Source organism: Rhamphochromis longiceps, linkage group LG4 (assembly GCF_057381845.1).
Source record: "Rhamphochromis longiceps isolate RC_006_pf linkage group LG4, R_longiceps_female_GT1.1, whole genome shotgun sequence".
Classification (NCBI taxonomy): domain Eukaryota; kingdom Metazoa; phylum Chordata; class Actinopteri; order Cichliformes; family Cichlidae; genus Rhamphochromis; species Rhamphochromis longiceps.
In genome coordinates, this window is record NC_140560.1 from 17,708,516 (window position 1) to 17,733,692 (window position 25,177).

Genomic DNA, 25,177 nt, shown 5'->3' on the forward strand with positions numbered 1-25,177 from the left:
GTACACCTAAATACAGCCCAGTTATTGTTGTTGTTCACACCTGACGCCTGGGCTCATAAGTTGTCCTCAATATCTTGCATTTCCATCCCCCGTTTCTGACTCCCTGCCATCTGTCTTCTCCTTGATATTCTTCTATAATGAAACCTGCAATCATTGCAATCACCAATGAGTCAGCTGAATGGCTAGCTTATCACTTTAACTGAAACACTGTTCAGTCTCAACTTTGCAGTTACTATTTTCATCATTTATGTTACAAGCATTTGTAAGTGCAATTTGTTTGGAGGCACAATCGTCTGATTTTTGTGTGTGACAACATTTCTGCATCTCAAGAACGGTTTAGTTTGGACTACTTGCACAATTTTGCGCTTTAAACTGACCTGCAGTTTGGTTTGGCTAAAAACTTCAGAGCAGACATTTGCCCAAATTTCTGGGCGCTTTCTTGGGTCAGCACAGCTTCTCAGTTTAATATATGAAGTGCCAGATCTTTTTGCATGTCCACTTAATTTCAGAATTTAAGAAACAATCCATGTGGCTGAGGCCTGGTATCAGCTTGGCATCCTTTCATCTCTCTAGCCTTTTAGTTAATTATGCCTTACTAAAAACGTGTAAAACAGAGAGCACAATCTGTGATTAGGTATTGAAACAGCTGTTTACTCCCCAGATGTTTGTGTCCTCAAAGAAATTCCATTTTGATTTATGTGAATGTATTGTGCAGGTACTTTCTCTGCTTCGCCCTCATTGCTTGCTTTATCTGAGAACATAATCTGCCTTCTTTTAGCTTGGGGTAGGCCTCACTTTATGTTTTAAATTAAAACGCTTGAAGACAAAGTGAACTCTGGACAAGCGTGCGACCTAACTGAAGTCCAGGTGGGCTTGTTGATAATCACATTTTCACACTCATCTCGGGGCAGACCTGTGGTGTTCTGGTGCCAACCTGTCCCCTCCGTTTTTTGAGTGCCCCCCCCCCCCCCCCCCCCCCCACATATAAAAAGAGACGGTTTATTTTATAATATTTTAGACAACAGCATATAAAACACCATTTGCTTGCACTTGTGTGTGTGTGTGTGTGTGTGTGTGTGTAAAAACTGAGATGTTCAGAGGTCTTGCTTCATGGTATCGAGCAGCTCACACAAAACAGGGTCTTTGTATTTTAATGTAGGTGCTGATGTAAACCACAATTTTCAGCAAACATCTATCAGGTCATTGCACTTTTCTTTATTTTTAAAGCTTAAGTATGCGTACATGGGATATATTAAAAACTGACAAGTTGTTTGAACATATGATGTGAAATCACTTAATTAACCTGCTGGATTTGCTAAAAGTTAAAATATTTATACTACTTTGGCTAATGGGTTTTGCACATTACTCTTAGCTTAGTAAGTGGCTATTAGTGAGGGTCATGATAATCAATTCAATTGCGTAATGGGCTGACTAAGTATTTCCAGACTAAGAGAAAAAGTCAGTGAACATATCCGTTGGTTTAGGTGTAGGCTTAATCCATTTCTGAGAAAACTGAAGAGCATAAGTGACGTTCTTACTTCGATTCGTCCAAATTCATGTGAGTTTCAGTCTGTTCAGCCTGTTTCTGTGTAGCACCAAGCAGTAGACCTAAACCTGGATGTGCTTCTGGGTTCTGCCTCTAATGAAAACAGACGAGTGTAAAATGCAACCATTGTTTGTAGTTTGCTGCCACCTACTGAGTGAAAAAAGAACTGAAGCTGTAAAAAGCAAACACGTTACAATAAAGTTGCTCCTAAATTCCTAATGATAGGCTTTATTTTGTTTCAGTTTCAGCTCACCATTCAGCTCATCAGACTGTTTTCCCTTTACATTTTGATATAATAATGATGGATTGCATTTATATAGCACTTTTCTAGGCACCCAAAGTGCTTTACAATTCCACTATTCATTCACTCTCATATTCACACACTGGTGGAGGCATCCCCAGAGCCACGGTCGCCCCATAATAGCTTTTTTGTACTACTGATACACATATTGTTAATTAATTACTGCCTTTTTCTTCCATTAGAGTAATATTTTCTTGAGCTGTGTAACTGGATTTGTTCAAATATTGTCCTTCAAGAGAAGGACATTTGCTCTCAACTCTTTCCTTGTTGAAATGTTATTCCAAGGAAGTGAGTTTCCTACAGGGTATGGAGGGTTAGTATGTGTTAATGATTTCAGTGTCATGCAGGGGAAAGTAGCATTCAGTGGAAGCTTCTCGGTGATTGTTTTAAATCCAAATGTGACCCTTATTTGTGGCGCATGTTAGCATACAGTCAGCTCAGGAGTTAGTATCAGTGATCTGGTTGTAAAATGAGTAAAAACAACCTCAGATTATCACATATTGACTACATCTATGTTTATGTAGCAAAAGTTGAGTCAAAATGCAGAAGCAGTATGTGAAAAACTATACTGTTACTGTTTCCATGGGAATTAAAAGGGTAAGAAGCAGTCATTTGCTGCTAATAATTTAATGCAAATGCTCTAGATTGACTTGTTGCACACTCTGTGCATCTGTCTTTAATAAAGAAGTGGAACAGCCTGACTCCTCGTTTCTCTCAGATGAGTGACATGAGGGGGTGGAGCTTCATTCAGCTTCCACTTATTTCACTCAGGTGTGCCCACATCCTCATTTTAGGTTTGACAGTGGCTGTATCCCAATTCAGGGTCTGCACTCTGCAGCCTTAAAGTACGCAGCCTTAACGGTCCACAAGGACCGCGTACTCAAAGACCGCTAAGGCCAGAAGTGCGAGGCCTGTGAAATGGGACGGTCCAGCCTCTGTCTCGCTGCCCAGGTTGCCCAGCAACCATGATACGAACTGCTGGAAACGTTTCAAACAGCTTTGTTTGACAGAAATGAAGGAGAAAATCTTTTGTTCATTTGTTTGTTTGTGTCAACATGAGCTTTGCGTGATTTGATAAGTATCTGAGGCTGAGACCAGAGGACTGTAAAACATGATTGTTGGGCTTCATGTTTGTACTGAACAGTCATTTTAGGATTAGTTAGTAAATAACAATTAGCTAATGTTGTTCATGAGACTAAAGTCATCTCACTTTGGTAATGTAAATATAATATGGCCAATATTAAAGTTAGTATTATATTAATCAATATTAGTTATTACAGCTTCAGTAAAGATTCAAGTTGCAGTTATTTATATTTCCTATCACCTTAAATCTTCACTCAAAGACAAGTATCTCTCACAGTTTATATATACACACACATGTATTATATATAAGAGACAAATATTGTTCTTTTAACATGTTGGCTCAATGCTTACATTAATGTGTAAAAAGAAAATGTACGAGCTGTGATAACTGTTTCTGATAGAATGAAGAGTAGACTGATATATTAAATATTCCTTTATTGGGTGAGAAAATCAGACCATGTCATAACTGCTTTAAGTCACACAGAATAGATATCAGAGCCTTAAACAGGCTGACTTCTGCTAAATGGGTCTAACTGGGCAGAAAGTATACAAACACATAATATCCTTATAGAATATGATGTAACACTATAGATCAACTTACCTCAGAATATATAAAGCATATAAACAATTACAGTAATGTGATGCAACAAACACAGCAGTGCTACTAATCCAAAATACTCAAAGCTTCATAGAACTGAAACAAACATTTATTTTTAGGTCCATTCTGCTGCTGATACATACTTTATGTTTCTGAATATTAAACTTGTTGCTGCCTTTCATAGTGTGTAACTTGAAGGCCCTGAGTACTTTCTCCCACACTGAAAACACTGGGATGATAACATTATTTGAACATTACCTAATAAGACTGATTCAGGACAGACAATTAGTTATTTTAAACTTTTCTAGCAGTCCTTCACAAACAGGGAACAGTCTGTCTATTCTCTCCATCTGTCAGCTGCTGCTGGCTCTTCCTCCTCTGCTTCCTCACACACTGCTGAGTTTGTCCTGATGGATCATCAGGGGTGCAAAGCCTCACAGATGATGTGCAGCAGTGGGTCCCTCAGTCTGTCTGCAGTTGTCACACATGGAAATCAAATGTGTGAGAAGCTGCAGGATTCAAACACAAGTGTAACTTATAAATACATGTTCATACTTTTATTACACAATCAGAAAGAAAGACAAAGAGAGAGAGTGCAGGACAGACAGACAGGTGACAGTCTCAGGTGTACACACTGCTACAAACAGCACAAGAGAAGGAGGATTTGGTGTTTGTGTTATTACAAGTGCTAAACAAGAAGAGTTCCCAGATGATTCAGTGGACACATGTGTGACTCCTGTGATTAAAGCATCTTTCTTTCAGCTTAACGAGTGAACCGCCAGCTCGTTCAAAGACACGTTAAAGTCTGTTTGGTTCGACATCACCGAACAGAGGCAGCAATATAACATAGCTAAAGTTAACAGTGCAGTGAATCCTGCTTGTGCCGTGATATTCAGGACTGCAAACCGAGCAGCATCACTGACTTTCAGCTTGTTGTGTTTGTGGATATATGACTGACTTTAATTATCCATAAAAACATCAAATTCTCTGTAAGACTAAGGTTGACTGTTGAGCGGAGTATATTTGAAAGCTTCAGCCGTCTGCCGTTTTTTCTGGCAAAATTATCCACACCCACCGCCATGCTATGAAGTCTGGGATATGTTGGGCCATGAAGGATACACATACCCATCCTTAAAATTCAGGGAAATGAAGGATGCATTTGAGGGCCGCATTTCGAGCTGCCTTCGAATTGGGACAGCCTTTGTCGCGTCGCTGTGACGTAATTGGCCTTAAAATGAATTTGAATTAATGATGGTGCCTTGTATGTGGGGCTGTCCAAATTCATGGGCTGCATCCTCCTGAGGCCGCATTTGTAGGCCTACAATCACTTGACCCATCCTTCAAATTCGGGGAAAAGGAGGACGCATTTGTAGACTGCATTTGGAGGAGTCTACGAATTTGGACAGTCTTTGTCGCGTCGCTGTAACGTAATAGGCCTACAAGCCGGGAGCGAGCTGGAAAAAAGCACACGCATTTTTGAGAAGGAGGCGGCTGCTCAGCCCCGGCTGTGTAGTCCAGAAAGGTCAAGTCAAGTCAGAAAAGCTGGTCTGTTGAGTGCAATTACCAAAGTCACCTTGAATTTGGTTTTTATTAAACCTTTATTCATCCAGGTAAAAAAAATCTCATTAAAAATCTAATTCCCAAGAGAGATCTGGCATCGTGGCAACAAAAGTCAAAATACACATACGACATAAGGATAAGGTTGCTACTTTTATTATCGAGATTACGGTAAGGGTGCTGAGTAGCTGAATAAGAAGTCTGTGCTGCAATTTTGAAACTGTTAATTTATTTGCAAAAGTTTCATTCTGCTACTTAATTCAATACAGGTTTTTATAATAAATTATTATGCATACATTATAAATCATAACTGTAGTTGCAATTCCTTTACTTTTGAAAGATCAAACGTCCCACAACTTAAAGTCCACAAGCCACTGCTGCATTGAGGTAATATTTCGTACGCAGGCAAAAGAAGTCCATTGTCCAAACATTTTAGTTGAGAGTTTTGGTTTATTTATCCATCTTGGCAAGCAATAACAAGATCCTTCCTGCTGCTTCTCCTGCTCTGGTAAAAAACCACAGGCCCACCCCAATGCATGCTGGTCCTATACCAGTCTCTTTATTCATAGAAACAAAATGGCCCTACAGCTCTTACTAATTTAACAAAATAACAACAAACAAAACAAATCATTTAACCCTTGTGTGGTGTTCATATCTTTATTACTCAGCCAGTGTTCATGGGTCTGGTGGACCCGCTAGAGTTTTGGCTTTCCAAATTAACACTATCAAACAATTTTATGTTAAATTACTCAACAGATGTTTACTTCATCCCAATTACAAGCCATATGAACAGCAAACATGGTTAATTTTTTCCCTTTACCTTTGTTAGATCACATTTATGAATTAATGTGCTTCTCTTTTTTCTTTCTTTCTTTTTTTTATAAAATGTTATAAAAAGCCCCTCTCTCTTCCAAAATCAATTGGATGGCCCTCGCCATCTTTTGCCATCTTGTTCAGTTGTGATAAAGAACCACACTGGCAAAGTATTATTTATAATATTTATGCCCCTAATTTGCCAGTGTGGGACAGGGTATGAGAGAATAAAATTTGGATCCCTCAAGAAAGAGGGTAAAATGTGTGAGGTGTAAGAGCAGACGGTGTTGATAGTTGAATTTTCAACAATGTTGCAACTTTGTGCGGGAGCAGGAGGGGAAGAAAACACTATCAGCAGCACCAGAAAGGAGGAAGACAGAGTGTGGGAACACAGGACCTGCACTTTCAACACTTTTATTAGACCTGGGTCCAGTGGACCCGAACACCTTGTATGTAATGTAAATGTGTGGGGGGAGGTACAGTATGAGGCCATTGAAAATTAGTTCGGATTTATGTTCTTCACAGAAAATAAGCCAAAGCCAATGAATTTCAGGTTGAAAAAATAATTAATTGTTTAATTTTTCTTTTGAAAAAAACTGAAAACGGGTCTCACAGACCCGAACACCATACAAGGGTTAAAACAAAATATTAACCGACAAATAAACCCCAAAATATAAGTAAACTAACAACAAACTTTAACTAATTTAAAAAAAAATAAATAAAGAACAAATAGCTCCAACAATAACAAAAATGTAATGAGTCATAAATCATGTAATACGTAAATCCTTAAGAGCTGACGACAAATCTGTAAAGAAATTCCATTTTGACTTTCATTCTATCGACAATTACTATTGATTGATTTTCATTACAAAAAAGATTTAATAGGTTCCTTTAAATAATAATAATAATAATAATAATAATAATAATAATAATAATAATAATAATAATAAAGAAGGAAAGAAGTCAAAAGTTATCTCGATGAATTATCAGATGAGTGCGTCATAAACTTTAACTCACCAAACTAGCAGCATAAATTATGAAACCAGATAAGGTTTTATCAAACTTAATTTAAATCTCTTCTTTCAGCCAATTGGAAACTGTCAATCACATGCTAGCTTTCTAAATTGCCACTCAGCCACCAAAACAAAAATGTTGTAAAAGGGCAGGGAGATGCAGAACTCAAGAGAAAAACTTTATCGCTCTGTTTCTTTTGAAGCTGATATAAAATTGTATCAAAAACTCACACAGATGCAAAAGATTTGGACGTTTTTGGAATTCTAGCAAGTGTGAAATGACTTGCTATTGTTGGGATTTCTGGTTTATATATTGGGGATTTTACCTTGCAATATAAGTCCTTTCATACAACACAATAAAACACAACAGAAATCAGAAGGTTTTTGTGATTTGGATTTTTATTTATTTATTCATTTTTTCTCTTCTTTTTTGGTCAGGTTAGTACGGTGGCCCTCAGAGGCCAAACGGACTGCAACTTTAGAAAACACCAGCGATAAGAAAAATGCTGTTTTGTTTTTCCTATTTCCGTTGTGTTTTGTGTGCTTTTGCAGCATTTTTCTTACTGCTGGTGTCCGTTTGGCCTCTCAGGGCCACCGTAGGGTTAGAGATTTTGATTAATTTCATTGGAGTATACTTTAGTTTTATTGTTTTACTTTGATGCTATAATAGATGTTTAGAAAATTCAGTTATATTTAAGATTATATAGCATCATGGCAAAACAACAGTCTCCTCAAGCTGCTTTATACTGTAAGGTGAAAACACTACAGAAAAAGCCAGAAAACCCCAACAATCCAAAGATCCCCTTTGAGCAAGCACTGGGCGACAGTGGGGAGGAAAAACTCCCTTTAGGAAGAAACCTCCAGCAGAACCAGGCTCAAGAAGGGGCGGCCATCTGCTGCGACCGGTTGGGGGTGATGGAAAGAGAATAGAGGGAGACAAGATGAAGTATACTTCTAATGGCCTATTCCAATTGGTGGTAATACATCATAAGAATTGAGGAAAGGTGGTGTTGATGGAGACTCTGGGGAAGGCCTTCGTCTGCCAGGGTGTTTTGGAGCCACTTGAATAAATTTAGTTTGCACTGGAGGTGGACGAGGTTTAATCTGTGGAAAGATCTGAGACGGAGTCTCCCCATAACATCTCCCCATCACGCCTCTATGGACCAACGGTGCGAGCTTTTGTCCTTTCTGTTTTTCTAATTTAAGCTGGAGTTGAACGTCTTTCACTCTAGATTTTAGATGACCTATCTCTTTTTCTTCATTGCCAGCTTTTCTGATCATCTGGTTCACTGGTCCAATGAGCTCCTGTTTTTGTTTGAATAAAGCGTATTCGGAAGACTTTACCATATCATTGTACTGCTTTTTAAATGATTCCAGCTCCCGTGTTTTATCTAGTAAAGCTGCATCTAGATCCTTGCATCTGGTACGTAGACAGTTCAGCTGTTTTTCAAGAAACAGCTGAACTGTTCCAACAAAGGGGATGCCTTCCACACCGTCTACGTATTTCTTTTTCAAGTTGAGGAATTTATCCCTAAATTCCACCTTTTCTTTTTCTCTGAAGTGACCTGCATGTGGAAATGCCTTTTCAAAGGACAAAACGCACTGGTACAATTCCTCTTGGAAGTGGCGCTTTTTCTTTTCCAGGCAATTCGTTTTGTGTGTGAATATTTCTGTTTGCTTTTTTGTGGCGCGCAGTTGCTCTTCCAGTGAGATCTTTTCAGCCAGTGCCTGATTGTGTGCCGTTTTTACTTTATGCCTGTCCACTGCTGTCTTTCTGTGGTTTTCCTGCTCTGTGCTTAGGGCCTTTTTTAGGTCTTCATTTTTCTTTTTCAAAGAATCAACTTCATCTTCGACCATAGCCTTCATTTTCTTTTCAAAGGCCAGAGCCCTAATATTTCTCTGACATTTCTGTTTGATCTCCATATTCTGGGCCTTTTGGTTGTCTATTACTTTGCCCATTTGATCTTTCTCGTCTGTTAATTCTTTCACGGTTTTATCCATCAATTCATTTTTGTCCTGTAACTTTGTATTACGTGTCAGAAGACCCTCAATCCAACACTGCGAGGATTGATGTTGTTCCTCGCGTTCTTTAACCGCATTGACGGCCACACCTCTACTATTTTTTACTGTTCTCTCAAGCTTTTCTATTTTGGAATCATACATTTCCATGACCTCTTCTAACTTTCTGTCTGCAGCATTGGCTTTGTCTTCGAGTTTTTTTTAGTATTTTCCTCGTAAAATTGCTGCATCTTATTTTTTTTCCTCTTTGTGGCGTTTCAATAATAATTCAACAACTTGGCTGTTGTGAAATTCCTGACGTACCACCTTTTCTTTTGCTGTTTCCAGCAGTCCTTGCAGGACTTCGACTTCGTCCTCATCATCTGTGATTAGGTATTGAAACAGCTGTTTACTCCCCAGATGTTTGTGTCCTCAAAGAAATTCCATTTAGATTTATGTGAATGTATTGTGCAGGTACTTTCTCTGCTTCGCCCTCATTGCTTGCTTTATCTGAGAACATAATCTGCCTTCTTTTAGCTTGGGGTAGGCCTCAGTTTATGTTTTAAATTAAAAAGCTTGAAGACAAAGTGAACTCTGGACAAGCGTGCGGCCTACCTGAAGCCCAGGTGGGCTTCTTGATAATCACATTTTCACACTCATCTCGGGGCACATCCGTGGTGTTCTGGTGCCAGCCTGTCCCCTCTGTTTTTGTGGGGGTTTTCCCCACATACGAAAATGGCCGCTTCTGCCTGGAGGGAGTTTTTTATTTTTGCTTTGCAGCTGCACAGGATCTGTATAGAAGTTTTAAACACTTCTACTTTAGGCAAATTTATAATATTTTAGACGACAGCACTGTTACGAGTTCAAAAATTGGGGATGGAGACAAGAGGAAAAACCACAATAACAACACTGGTCCGGCCGGGTTAAGTCAAACGATGATTTTAATGATCACACGCGTGGGAGATGGACACTGTATGCAGACAGCCTCAGATCTCAAAATGGTGGAGCATTGATCAAACTCTTATAGCCTCTGGTGCCCCCACCTTATCATAAAAGCCTAAACATTCACATGCTTTCTCTCACACGGCGCCTAAGCTACGACCTTGGCTCCCTGTTTATCTGCTCCTGCTGAGATGGGGCAGAAAACTCCAGCATGTTCCGTTCTCTTCTAATCAGACAAATAAGGCGATGACTTTTCTGCAAACAGTATTTCTTATAACTCAGCAGTATAATGCATCATGAAACAATATCATCCATTCACAATAAATCAGCAGTGTAATGCAAATCAGTTTAATAAATGCAATAGTTATCACCCTCTCCTAATTCAGGAGAATAATGCAAACTAAAACTACATAATAATTCACAATCTTTAATTAGGGGTCTAACATGGCATAAAATAATATTATAAACCTCACAGCACATAAAACACTGTTTGCTTGGATGCGTGTGTTTGTGTGTAAAAAGTGAGATGTTCAGAGGTCTTGCTTCATGGTATCGAACAGCCCACACAAAACAGGTTCTTTATGATTTAATTTAAGTGCTGATGTAAACCACAATGTTCAGCAAACATCTATCAGGTCATTGGACTGTATTTTTTTAAAGCTTAAGTATGCGCACATGGGATATATTAAAAACTGACAAGCCGTTTGAACACATGATGTGAAATCACTTAATCAACCTGCTGGATTTTCCAAAAGTTAAAATATTTATACTACTTTGGCACATTGCTCTTAACTTATTAAGGTGGCTATTAGTGAGGGTCATGATAATCAATTCAATTGAGCAGAAGTGACATTCTTACTTCGATTCGTCCAAATTCATGTGAGTTCCAGTCTGTTCAGCCTGTTTCTGTGTAGCACCAAGCAGTAGACCTAAACCTGGATGTGCTTCTGGGTTCTGCCTCTAATGAAAACGGATGAGTGTAAAATGCAACCATTGTTTGTAGTTTGCTGCCACCTAAAGAAACTGATGGACATTATGAACAATGCTGGGCATCCTCTGCACACGGCCATAAACAATCAGAAGAGTCTGTTCAGTGACAGGTTGCTTCTCCCCAAGACAAGAACTAACAGACTTAAAAACTCCTTTGTCCCACACGCCATCAAACTGTTTAACTCCTCTCGGGAGGGGAGAGGGAGGGGAAACAGGAGGACAAAGGAGGGGGGAACAACTAAGCTGTAGTGCCTCTTCACCTCACTGTACAATACCTTGTGCAATACTTTTTGTAAATAGTCAACAGTGCAATAGACTCAATACTTGAAATGTGCAATTCACTTGTATTTTTATTTTTTATTCCTATTTATCCCCTTTGTATATTTTATTTATATTTGTCTCTGTATTTATATATATGTGTGTGTGTGTGTGTGTGTGTATATATATATATATATATAACAATTCTGTAACTGTAACTTCGGTCGTTGCTGTGCTTTTTGGAAGTCGAATTTCCCAGAGGAACCCACCCGAGGGATTAATAAAGTTCTATCTTATCTTATCTTATCTCTTACCTACTGAGTGAAAAAAGAACTGAAGTTGTAAAAAGTCACTATTCCTAATGATAGGCTTCGTTTTGTTTCAGTTTCAGTTCACTATACAGCTCATCAAACTGTTTTCCCTTTACGTTTTGATATAATAGCTTTTTAGTACTACTGAGACACATACTGCCTTTTTCTTCCGTTAGAGTAATATTTTCTTGAGCTGTGTAACTGGATTTGTTCAAACATAGAGGTAGTTTGGATTCACTGACACAGGAGCCATACGCCCTTTCTGCAGTTTCTATGCTTCCTTAGCTCGTTTATGTCGCCATTGTTAATCCTGTCCTGTGCAAAGAAAAGCCCAAGCTACACTTGTCTGACTGACAGAAGGTTCAAGAGAAGGACATTTGCTCTCAACTCTTTCCCTGTTGAAATGTTATTCCAAGCAAGTGAGTTTCCTACAGGGTATGGAGGGTTAGTATGTGTTAATGATTTCAGTGTCATGCAGGGGAAAGTAGCATTCAGTGGAAGCTTCTCGGTGATTGTTTTAAATCCAAATATGACCCTTATTTGTGGCGCATGTTAGCATACAGTCAGCTCAGGAGTTAGTATCAGTCATGTGGTTGTCACGAGGTTGCGCACAGCATCACCGGCAAGAGGGCTTGGTTTGAGAGGTTTTTGGCATCTGTGATGTGATTTACAACCATCCACCCATGTACAGTAAGAAGCTGCACTCACAACCGTGGGCATCAGCAAGTTGGTGAAATTTAAACAAAACAGCATTACATCTGAAACTCTCTTATTGTACCCAAAATACAAATTTTAGTGATTACATGTGGCTTCATTAATTATGTTCAAAAGGATGAATACATAACGCAAGTAATAACTTTATGATCAGTCAGTGAATGAAGGAGCTCAAGAGTGCAAATATAGTTGCAATAAAGTGACAAATATGCCCTTTTATGTCAAAGACCGAAATAAGTGGCATCAGTGTGAGGATGAAAATGAGCGATCCAACCTCACACTGCAGATATCAGGGCAACGCACAGTGGGGGGGCGGGGGGTTGCAGTCTGCGCGCACAAGAGGGCTAACAACGCTGTGAGTGACAGAATCCACCCAAACTGAGGAACAGCTTCTTCCCCAGAGCTGAAGCCTGCACTGTTTGCACTATAATATAATATAATATAATATGTTGCTATTTAATGTTTTTTGTTCGTGTTGCAGCTGCTCTGTGAGCCAAGCTTTCGTTGTCTAAATTCAATGGAAATATATCTCTGCACCACACGATGGCGATAGATTCTCACAGTCTGTGCTCTGCTTCCGCCACCAGTCATCTTTAAATCTTTTTTTTTTTAATTCAATGAAACCTTTAACTCGCAGCATTACTTTAAAAAAAATCATATTTAAATACAAAAAAAATTAAATACATGAACGACAGTAGTAGAAAATTGATAAAATAACACCAAATAAATATATTTACAAATGATAGCAACATCAATGGAATAAAAGCATGAACACCAGCAGAAGGAGAAAGAGGCCTGTATCTACATTATTACTCTGGCAGCTCTCAGGCTCCATACAGACAGGACACGTTGCAGCGTAATTGCAGACAGGTGCGTGGGCCTGAGCTCCGCCCAGGCAGAATGACGAGTGGAAGAAAGCAGCAACACAATAAACATATGTAGCCTTGCGGAGCCGGCCGGGCAGACATCGAGACCGTGACAGAGTGCAAAACTTTTATACTTGACAACTGTTAAGAGTTCAAATATTGAGGAAGGAGAGTAAAAACAACCATGGTCCAGAAGAGCTTGGTCAAACAATTGATTTTAATGAACACACGCGTGGGGGGAGTAGTCGGAGTTTCCTGTCACTCTGACTTTGCACAGAGTGTACTCAGAATCAACAGAATCAGCACATACACACTTAAGATTATAACAAGCATTCAATCAAAAGCATTTATTATAGATTCAACTCAACAGTTTAAATTGGTTATAACTGCACCTGTAACAAAGGCTAATTGGGTGCCAATATGTTTAAACATCTGAATGCAATATCAGTGCTGTAGATTATATTATTAATGCAATGGTAATGATGATGATTATTAACAATAGCAATAACAATTAACAATAACATCCTCTGGCTCAGCAAATCAGACAACCTCATGTCATCTAGGTGGTCCAATAATAAAATGCCAGCTCCCACTTGAGAACACTCCATGCGTAAGATTAGGTTTTTTCTGCGTCCCTCTCGTGGTCCATCAGGCCTCGGGCCTCCAGGATCCTCACCCCCCTGTGGTCGCCGAGATCTTCTGCAAAGGAAACAAAACAGCTTTTCCTGCGCCTCCCTAACTTATCATGTTTGGGACTCTTTAATCAAAAGCATGATCCTAATTATGTTCTTGACTTATTGACTTGTATATACACACACACACACACACACATATATACTCTTCAACGTTACTCATTTTAAGCGCTGCTTTCACGTCCCTGCATGTTTCCTATTGCTCGCCTTATCTGATCATCAACATCCTGTACACAAAACTGTCGCTGCTGCAAGTGCCTTAACTCTGATCTAAAGTCACCTTTCACAAGAAAATCATTATAAGCGCCTATTCTACTAAAAGATCCAAGAGAGAACAACCATTTTAATCAATTAAGTTTAAGCATATAAGCAATTACTCATGCATACATTTTATCATAGCTAAACGCTGCCTAAAAACAACTCCTGTGTGTTAACACCAACTTCATTTTAACACTCACATTTCCTATGTTATAACCCGTTTTTGGTATAGCCTTTTTATTTCATTTTGCTCCTTTTAATGTAACAATACCTTCTAATTCTAGTTTATCAGACTTAACCAAAATAAATGCTTTCCTTCCTTTGGTCCTTCTTTAAAGCAAGAAACTCTTATCCAGTTCCTCTTTTCTGTCACTTGTTACAGGGCCAGCTCAAGTTCAGTTACAAGCTAAATGAATTTCAGGCCTCTGGCCTGACAGGTTTATGGATTCTATGTGTTTGTAAGCATGTGCGGCCTTCTATGCTCCAGTCACTTAGCACAATAGATTGCCTGGACATTCGCGCCAAACAAAGCTTTTGACCTTCATTTTAATAGACTGAGCCACAACTCCTTAATAAGCATCAAAATGCAATGTATATAAAATCATTTCTACGTATAAGCTCTCCCCTCTATCCTAAAAATAAATCTGTAATAACATTATAACCACTTCTTCTAGAAATCAAAAAGAACTCAGACATTTTCTACTCCTACAACTTTCACTAGTTTTCCCCAAAGCATATCTTTTTGTCAAAGTGTCCCACAATTTCCCTCTAAGATTTGTATACAGCTTTAAAAACACCGGCATTGTATCTTCTAAACAGGATTCAGTTCACTTTAATCCTTTAACCTTAACATAAAAATAACAATTTCTGCTTCAGTTTTACCATATCTAAATGATCAAAAACCCCAAAAGTTATAAAATAATCCTAAAACCCATTTCAAATTAAACCTTAAATTCCCCCTTTTTTGACACATCTCATGTGTCAAACTAAAAATGCTCCACCCAAGCTTAGGAAATTAAAAGAAAAATACAGTTAGTCATATCATCCCTCAAAACACCTCAGCAATCCTCCTCTCAGGTATATTTGCTCCGACCCTGCAAACCTGTCTTTAAGGAATGAAATCCATTTAATCATCATGTCACATCTTTTCGAACTCCCAGCTCTATCCACAGCCTGCATCCTTGGAACTTCCTAAAAACAAAACCTGAACTTCACATTCCATACTCAGTTTTCCCCCTTATGATCCAATCTGTGTTATAAAAATAAACTTAGAACAGTTATCAGTCATGTGTTTCTTCAGTTAATGGTAACATGAGTTATATCAAAAAAAATGTTTCCCCTTTAGCATTCTCCCAACAATATACTATAATACCATAATCTAACCCCAGTCAATAAAACAGAAATTTTCTCAAAGCAAACATCAGCAACCCAAAATCAACATCGCCAGAATTAAGCCTTCCACTCCTCCTGCTTATGGCAAAAGCAAAGCAAAGCATACCCTTTCTCTTGCTGGCATGGCAAGTGGTTTGTCCACATTTATTCATCCCCACCGTCATCCAGTCACACACATCCACACCATGTATTCACACCAGGTATTGCTAATAGTGGAGCCTCCCGCGCAAGTAATCAGATTCTCCACTCTCAGCAAAATGAGCTCATTCATTTGTTTTATTTGTCATAGTAAAATAGTTCTTTATGCTTTTGGACTGGATTGACTCGCTATTATTGTCCCGATTCGTATTTTGAAGAAAAGACAAACGACTACAAAGTCCCAATAAGGTGCGTCAAAACAAGGATTTTATTGAAATATATATGGGGGGGGGGGGGGGGGGGGGGGAGTAGAGCACGATCACTCAAACAGCGGCGATCTTCCCCGAACAATACTTGGGGTGTAACATGCATATGATGACCAGTAATATGCGTCACCGCAGATGAAAAACAACATGCATGTTCCCCCCCAGTTGTTCTGCAAAGCCCACCATGGCGTCCCTGGTAAGGTTTGAGAGCCTCAGCAAATTATAATGAACATAATTAATGCGATCAACATTTTTATTTGGAGTTATCCATAGGAACACACTTTCAAATCCTGCTGCTATTTGGTTAACTAATTTATATTCATCAGGAACTCCCCTGGGAACTCCAATCGAGTCAATCCAGGTAGGCGAGTCAGTTCTCGGGTCATAAATCTGTGTACCCGTTGTGCTTCTTTCCCTCAACATGCGTCTCCTACATCTGACTGTCAATGTACGCGTGTCATGTTGTGGAATGGCTTTTACCCTACTCCCTATTAGCATCAATGGTGCTCCTAACAGCACCATAGCACGTCCCCACACTCCCCAAAGGAACACGCACCAAAAGGGTGTGATGTCCACAGTAATAATACAACCCACCTCTAGCCCATGTACCTATTATGGTGTTTGGGTCACTTACATTATTTGTGGTCCTTCCCGTGAGCGTCCTCTCACACCAACTAGGGTCAATTTCTCCCAGAGTGTATTTCACGGCGTCCGTAGAAAATTCAAAACATGTGTAATTATTTTGTTTAGGTATGAATGAACCTGTCTGCGTACGCTTGTCAATTGGTGGATATAAACTTGACAGTGTGATGCAGTCACCCGTGGCCACAGCTTCTCTAGTTAATCTCAACATGCAATTATAACCCCACTCATCCTCTGGATACAGAGGCGCAGGCTCAGTAAACAAACGAGGTCTAGCTGTAGCACAGGCAACACAATCATCTACATGCTGTTCCCTAGCATTTTGAGCCACCCAATCCAGCCAGAGATTGCTGTCACTGAATCCGGTGGCACGTTCAATTAAATCTTTTCAGGCAAGTGTAGTCAACTGCAACTACCTTCCTATCTGAGTTTTGGTTAATTTTTATCAGTGATGTCCCATTGTCCCTTACTACAGGCCTCATTGGTTTAGCTTTACTAAGAAAATTAACTTTTATTAACCTTTTTGGATCTATCCCTACAGTTTCCACACCCAGAACTAAATATAAGGAATTTTGACGCCACCAGTTCCCCATTGACAAGGTCAATGGATTCTGGGCCGGACTATAATCTCTCTGAAGTTTTAGCTCATTCTCTGGCCCCTGCTCTGACGCCTCCCAATCTTCCCCAGTGTAACCTTTTACCTGATCCCAGTTCCGACACCAATTGGCATAAGGACGACTTCCCCTTTCACAATATGTGTTCACAGCATAATCCCAACACACCCACACATTAAATCCCCTCCAGCTACTGTCAGCTCCCTTACAGATAAAAACGTTGCACAAATCAAACGTGAATGAAGTGGTGGACCCATTAACATAGTCTAATTCTAGTCCACCATATATGCTGAGGCACTCATCCCTTTTACCTGAGACTTCACGCTTAACCTTCCTTGGCAACGCAATCAATTTGGACTCTGAAGCGGGTAGACCTCTGCGTCTGGGCAATTCACCTGTCTGCCAAAAAACAAAGAAACATTAGAACACTCACGCACGCCAACACCCCAGTTATTTTCCAATCTCCCCACAAGCCCATGGTTTTGGTTCCCCTACTCTCCTCTAACTCTAGACTGGAGCCCCAGCCTATCACGCTTCACGCCTCTTTGGCACCTCCTCTTTGAGTGAAGAGACGCCCCGGATCCTTCTCTTCTTTCTTCGACTTCCCAGGTAGACTATTTGGGGATGAGCTTGTCTCCACCAAGCTCTCGTCTGCCACTGCACATTGAGACCAATGGAACCAGGTCTGGCCTTTCCCCTTCAACTGGACCGCTGTTGTGGTACGAGCGTTCACTTCAAATGGCCCCGTCCACCTCGGGTCTTTCCACTTTCGCTTGATGACCTTCAGCCACACCACCTTGGCGTCGGGTGCGGACCTGTCCACCGTGGTCACTCCTGCTGCAACCTGTTGTGTGAAACTAGACACAAGAGCTTTTAATTCTTTCCAATATTCTGCATGCGTTCTGTTACTTTTTATACTCTCTTCAGCCGGGACTGCCGTCCAGGGACCTGGAAACTGTCGTCCTGTCAACAGCTCGTACGGCGTGAAGCCTGTGGATTGGTTAACAGAACATCTTATGATCATTAATGCAATGGGCAGGGATGCGACCCAATTTAGCCCCGTCTGAGCACAAATTTTGTTCTTCAAATTTAGATTCATCCTTTCTACTTTCCCTTGGGACTGAGGATGATACACAGTTCCAAACGTGTGTTGCACCCCCAGCCTCTGTTCTGCCTCCGCCAAATCTTTGTTTTTAAAATGGGTCCCATTATCTGACCGAATTCGCTTGGGGAACCCATACCTCCTTTTAGACAGGGACTTTCAATCTGATCAGGTCCCCACTGGTAGCCTTCTCCTCAGCCAGTTGTAATCTGGAAAGCCCACCTTATATTTGCTCTCCCGAGAATTTGTCACCGCTGTTATTCACTGTTGCAGGCCTGCTTAGAACAAAAATGAGAAAAAAAAAGAGAGCTGATTATTAGCTCATCAAAGCACCTGACAGGTTTTCTTTAAGTGCACTGTTACAAAAATAATGGGCCCCTTCTTAGACGTCCATGTTTAATAAAACTCCCTCTATTAAAAACAAAAACAACCCAAACCTAACTGACAGAATCAACCCATCTCCACAACAACCTCAAAAATCTTAAACAAAAAGTTGTGCCACCAGAGTCCTGACACTCCCAGGTCAACTCATGTAATTTCACCTCCTCAATACACCGAAAGTCTTGTTAAAACCACACAATTTGCACACAACAATCGCCCCCTTTATGCACTTTAACATACTTAGATTCAGCATAAGATAACCCCATTACAACAACGTATCAACACTAAACTATAAATTTCCTATCCAAATCTGCTATGCTTCCTCTCCTGAAAGAGAGGCGCACACACACACACACAGTCATCTCTCAATAAGTTGCTGTGACAAGACAAATACATGTTCAAACATTACCACCTTGTTAAATTATTTTATTTCTTTCTACAGTGATCACTGGTTTTGATCACTCAGTACGAGGGCACTCCTAAGTCACTCTTTTAAAACTACTTCAATCACTTTTTCTTTTTTCCATAATTCACTCCCTTGTCATATAGCTTCTTTTGAGTTATTCCTCAACTTCAAACTCAAGTGCATTTTATTCTTTTTTTTTGCCTGTCCCGTTTGGTTCTTTGGCCATCAGAATTATTGTCTGAAGGCGAGAAAAGATGCCCAACGGATTTACTTTACCAAATTGACCATCCCAGCCTTGCCGTAATGGTCTATTTGATTCATCTTTTATGGTTTATTTTCACTCGCTTTGCCCATTTGCTCTCTCATCTGTTAAATCTTCAGTTTGGTCCTGTAACTTTGTATTACAGGTCAAAAGACCCTCAATCCACACTGCGAGGATTGATGTTGTTCCTCGCGTTCTTTAACCGCATTGACGGCCACACTACTATTTTTTACTGTTCTCTTAAGCTTTATTTTGGAATCATACATTTCAATGACCTCTTCTAACTTTCTGTCTGCAGCATTGGCTTTGTCTTCCAGTTTTTTAGTATTTTCCTCGTAAAATTGCTGCATCTTATTTTATTATTTTCACTCGCTAGATACGGGACTGACTTGAATGAGGAAAAGAAAAGGGAGAAAGGAAGAGGGGGGAGAAACAGTGGAGAAGAGGGACGGGGATAAAGGGCAGAAAAAACCTCGCGTTTTATGGTGACTCCTGAATTTCCTCCACTTCCTCCTCATCCTTAAAATACTCCGGATGAGTGTCCACAGCATTGTTCAGTCTGATGGCATCCTCCATGACCTGGACAACATGATACCATTAGAATGACATCATAGAATGAGGGGTGTGACCAGAGCCAGAAATGCACTCATTGATCCTTTTGTTGATTTATTGCTATCATACACTACTAATCAACTAATCGAAGTGCAAGTGTCACAGTCTGTTATTTATTCTCCCTCCATGCAAGGCAACATCCAGGGGTGGTGCTGTGGGTTCAGCATGGCTGGCAGCCATTGTTCAATCATGCCTCCCCTATTTCAGTTGGAACGCTGGGGCCTGGAGGAGAGAGCTGCGGACTGCCATGCACCATGAGCAGCCGATGGGAGCGAGAACAGTCGCAGTTCTTGCTTTTTCTGTTGGGGAGGCCCAAATAGTGCCATTCAACCTTCAGCAGCAGCAGCAGCAGCAAGGGGCTGTTTTTACAATGTCTGCCAGGTAATTCTACACCGACTGGGTAGAGGGCATCAGAGGGCCACTACTGCCATTTCTGAGGAGGACAGATGGAGCTGGGGGACAGGCCCTTCGCATATGCTAATGCACAATGCAGTAGCCAAAGACCACTGGAAATTAAACCAAGGGGCAAAATATACAGCCCAAGGCTGCGGTTCGCTCCTGCGTGTGTAACGGAGCAAAGGTGATTTTATTTTTTCCACAGTGTTTTTAAAGGAGGGAAACCTTCCTCCAAACGGACAGAGCAGTGGAGTCGCCAAGGGAAAGCACACAAATTAAAAACTGTGGAGCCTGCGGCTTAATTTGACTCAACATGGGAAACCTCACCCGGCCACGGAAAGGATTGACAGATTGATATTTATAGTTAAAAATATAAAATGAATTAAAACAACCCTGGCCAGGGGACAACACAATAAAAATCAATAAAACACAACATTAAAAGTCCAGTGGCGTCCGCCACGGTACACTAAAACAAAAAAACAACTCTTTAAATGAACAAAAAAAAAAAAAAAAAAAAAAATCATGGAAAGAATTTCCACGTGATTAAATTGCTTTATTTTAGCATTATGCAATTCTGTTACTCCAACTTAATGCACTCAAGTCGGACCAACTTAATTAAAGATTGATTCATCAATGTATTTACTGCATTTTGATCCAATATATTTTAATAGTGTTGATCCAACAAAGAGTTTTGTTCCAACTCAATTCAGGTTTTCTCCAACTAATTTACTAAATTTGGTCCCAGCTTAAGTTAATTGAGTTAAACCAACTCATACAAATTAAGTTATTCCAACACAAGTCTTTAATGCTAATAGAAAGCACTTTAATCACATGGAAATTCTTTCCATGATTATTTGAAGTTAATTTAAAGAGTAATTTTTTGGAGCATTTAACAAAGTCTAGAGTCTGGTTAACATACATTTCACTATTACATCTAAAAGGTAAATACAAATTTGTCATACACATCTTTTTGTTTTCTCCAATTTCTAGCAAATTTCAGGTTCAGTGAATAGACCAGACCAAGCAACATTGTCACTGCAAAAACTACATTGCCCAACTCACCCATCACTTCCACCCCCTCTAGAACAATCATAACATCCTGAGGGTCATCGCCAGGCTCCGCACCCTCTGACCGAATGACACAGATTCCAAAGACTGTCTCTGCTATGGCAGTGGCCATGCTTTCTATCAACTTCCTGTGACAATAAAACAAACAAATTTAAAAAAAAAATATAATGATTTCTCACTAATGTCCATTGCAAACAGTTTTAAAAGTACATCTGTTTTACATTAATGTAAAATACCTAAAAGCTTTATTCATTCAAGCCTTATAATAATGTAAATGTAATCAAAAATGACTGCCCGATATTTTTCCTCACTCAAGAGAAGTTCATTCAATACCTCAACAATGTTCTGTCTTTCAAAATCTTGAGTTGTGATAGGGGTGACTGTGGCACAGGAGGTAGAGCAAGTTGTCTACTGCTTTAATCCCTGGCTTCTCTAATCTGATACTAAAACTATCAATGGGTAACACACTGAACCCCAAGTTGCTCCTGATACATCCATTGAAGTGTAAATGTTACATAAAAATCTTGTATGAATGAGGTTGTTATAATGATATTATAATAATGATAGTATAAAACACTCAAGAATGCTGCGTGTAGTTAGGGCTGCTCAATTAATCGAATTTTAATCACGATTACGATCTGGGCTTTCAACTAGGGCTGAACGATATATCGCATTTGCGATAATATCGCGACATGATCAAGTGCAATTTTCTAACCGCAAAGGCTGCGATTATAAGGCTGTCCAAATAACTACCATATCCCAGAATTCATAGCGCGGCCCAGCCAAACTCCAGTTTCCAGCAATGGCGGCCGCTACTAAGTTTTAAAATTACTCATACTAATCTTTCTGGGTCACAAAATAAACTTTTAACATATTTTCAGGCGAGAAAGTAGTTGTGTAAACATCAAATATCTGCTCGGTTTATCAAGATATCCCATATTTGCAAAAGTGCTTCGACGTTTTCAGAGGCGTCTGCTACCCACCAGCTCGACAGCTAGCCGGGAGCTCGAGGATTACTGATGCGGCCGAGAACGGCACAACTCCCGGCACATTATTTTCAGATCACCGCGGAGTTTCGCTGCTCGGGTTAAACGTAATATATAAGTCACTTAGACAACCTAAAAATGTTATTGTTGGGCTTTTTTCAGTGTTTTGTTTGTTCGTGAGTAAATCGGTTTGGCTGAGATTAAAGTTATTAGATTAGATAAAATAAAACTTTATTAATCCCCCGGGTGGGTTCCTCCTTGGTTTTCACACAGCTGACTAAACGTCAAACAGAAAACTTATTAAACAGAAGTATGAGACAGTCGAGAATTTACACCAGTGTCTGGTTATATTTTAGATAGCAAGAAGCAGACGTCCGAGTTTATTAAACTCCACCGAGACAGCGGTGACGCTAATCAGAACTAGCCTTCTGATTCAGAAGGCTAGACCGTCCAATTTCACGCCTTTAAACTTTAAAGGCGTGTTTGTGTGTGTGTTTATACAATTGCTATTATGTTTGCACTTTATGTGTAATGTTACTGACTGCAGAGATCAGTAAGATGTGTGTATTTTTTATTTATTAGTTTTATTTATTTAATATTATTTTTTAATTGAATGACTGTCTAGTAGTTCACAGATGTCGAAAAACTGAGTGTGGTAAAGCCACTGATTTTTTTTTTTTATGTATATTTCTGCAATCTGCACATTGTACTGACTTTCATTTTAATGTTTACACCAGGGTTCCTTGTCAGCACTTTATGCTCAGATGTTTGTAAGCTAAAAATAAACTATTGTGTATGTTCAAATATACTGTTGTGATTGAAGAAGTTAAATAAAAATGTCAGTCATCAATTCATGCATCACCTCATGTCATCATAACAGAGGTCTGTCTTCCAGGAAAGAACAGTTTAAAATTAATGTAATATAGTATTGGCCATACTATATGATGTATTGCTTGTCTTTGTTTAATAATACAGAAGACAAAGACCTTTAAAAAAATAATAATCGCATCGCAATCGCAGTATTGGGGCAAAAAAAAAAAATCGCAATTAGATTATTTTCCATAATCGTTCAGCCCTACTTTCAACGATCATTAAAAGTGACTGAGCCGATTATTAGCCCCTCCCTCGTGCTTTACTCTCGCGCTGCTCCGTGTGGCAAATCGAGCGCACCTCTTGTTTCCAACACGTGTCACAACAATTAAGAGGACCCGAGGGAAGCTCGGAAAGCTAAGCAGAAGTTATTTGGAGAGGAGAGTGACTGCCGTTGGTTGAAAAGAGGGGTAAAAAAACAAAAACAAAAAAAACTTCAGTGGTGTGGAAACATTATGGGTTCGCCGAGTCAGACATCGTGTGTAAACTTTGCTACGGTGTTGTAGCTGCACCACTGCAAAGTTCACTAAACAGATGTTCACATTTATTTCTTATATTGCAAACATTTGCACTGTTATCAGTATTTGCACACTATTTTATATTATTTGTTAAAGTCATTATTCAATACATTGTTATTGTTAACCTTTACAGTCAGAGCGGGCATGCTCCGTTTTGCGTAACTATTTTTAAATCCCTGTAGAACCGGAACCGCGTAAGCTAGCGCAATAATTTTTTGCATATGAAACCAGAGGAGTTGTACTTACATCTTATGCTATCAGCTTGTCCTAGGTCACGGTTGCAAAAATTGCACAAAACGCACTAGCAGGAACAAACACAATATTCCAGAAACACGCTTTGCCGATTTGATCAGCTGTTCGCAACACTTCCCACATTGAAACAGACGTCAGCGCGAACTATCGCACGTCCGCCATTTCCTGCCAGAAACCCGAAGTGACGTCATCTTCGCGGAAACTGTAGTTTTTTTACTTGTAGGCCTTAAACACCTATACTGGTGTTTTTATAAGTCATGTTAGACTTTACTGAATAGTTTCTGGGATGCTTAGAACTCATATTGCACTGCTGGAAATAGTTTATTTTGATGCACATGCTGTTTTCTTTGCAAATTTGAATCATAGGATTGTTTTTCCTGCAGTATATAAAAATTGCTTTATCTCCAAAATAAAACTATGAAGACACTCAAAATAAATTTCCTGTTGTTGTAAACTATTTTTTGCATTTAAAGTTTTGAGGGATAAACCTCTTAAATTTCTCCAAGTAGAAATATATGTAAAAAACCATTTTCAATTTTTTTGTAGTTTATTGCACTTTTTGCAATTAATCAGAATCAGAATACTTTATTGATCCCTGGGGGAAATTATTTTTTGTTACAGTGCTCCATTTTAATGTAGTTACTATGGACTTAATGCATACATATTATTAAAATATGGGCTATAACAGTTGTATTGATGTATAGCAACTTGAAATGCTCCCAATGGCACTATAACATGTAAAAAAATAATATAAGCTCTGGCGGACTGTTCTATAGTAGGTCTTAAAGGGTTAAATATCGTCAAATAATCGAGACCTCAATTTCAGTGAAAATAATCGTGATTATCATTTTTGCCATAATCGAGTAGCCCTACGTGTAGTATCCAGTGAGAAACTTAAAGCTCTTACTTTTCCCATTTTAAAAGCTATTTTTTTACAGCCACCGGTAATTTATAGGAAAACCCCATCCCCTGAAACTTTTTGCATGTAGTTCAAGCTTATCTTTGATCATCTCCTTAGTTAAGGATACAGGCAAGTTAACATACCAGGTAATCCTTCACCAGCTCAGGATCTTCATTCAGGTACACGCAAAGACCTTTGGCAATGTATTCTCTTCTGATTTCAACAGCATCAGTACACAGAGTGGGGGGGGGAGGGGGGGGGGAAACAAATATATACGGAAATCCATCTCAACGACCTAGCAGTGGGATTAAAGAACTTTTAACTGAATTACCAGGAATTTGTGAGAAATACAGAGGCTATTGTTTTACAGTCTTAATCTTTTCAAATAGTATTCATGCATTTTAGACAATTCTGTCATTCTAATATTGTTT

The 25,177-nt window shown here is 39.4% G+C and overlaps 3 long non-coding RNA genes across 3 annotated transcripts in view; all 3 read right to left on the reverse strand.

The window, feature by feature from the left end:
* The window catches only part of LOC146671363 (uncharacterized), a 74,647-nt gene that overhangs the window by 4,650 nt on the left and 44,820 nt on the right, over positions 1-25,177 (reverse strand). The gene's annotated exons all lie outside the window — the stretch shown is intronic.
* On the reverse strand, positions 16,892-18,778 carry LOC146671364 (uncharacterized). Its single transcript, XR_014911598.1, has 3 exons — positions 18,234-18,778; positions 17,911-17,982; positions 16,892-17,764 (listed from the first exon to the last, which is right to left on the reverse strand). It is a non-coding gene; the product is annotated as an uncharacterized LOC146671364 (long non-coding RNA).
* On the reverse strand, positions 19,518-24,944 carry LOC146671365 (uncharacterized). Its single transcript, XR_014911599.1, has 3 exons — positions 24,890-24,944; positions 21,214-21,347; positions 19,518-19,722 (listed from the first exon to the last, which is right to left on the reverse strand). It is a non-coding gene; the product is annotated as an uncharacterized LOC146671365 (long non-coding RNA).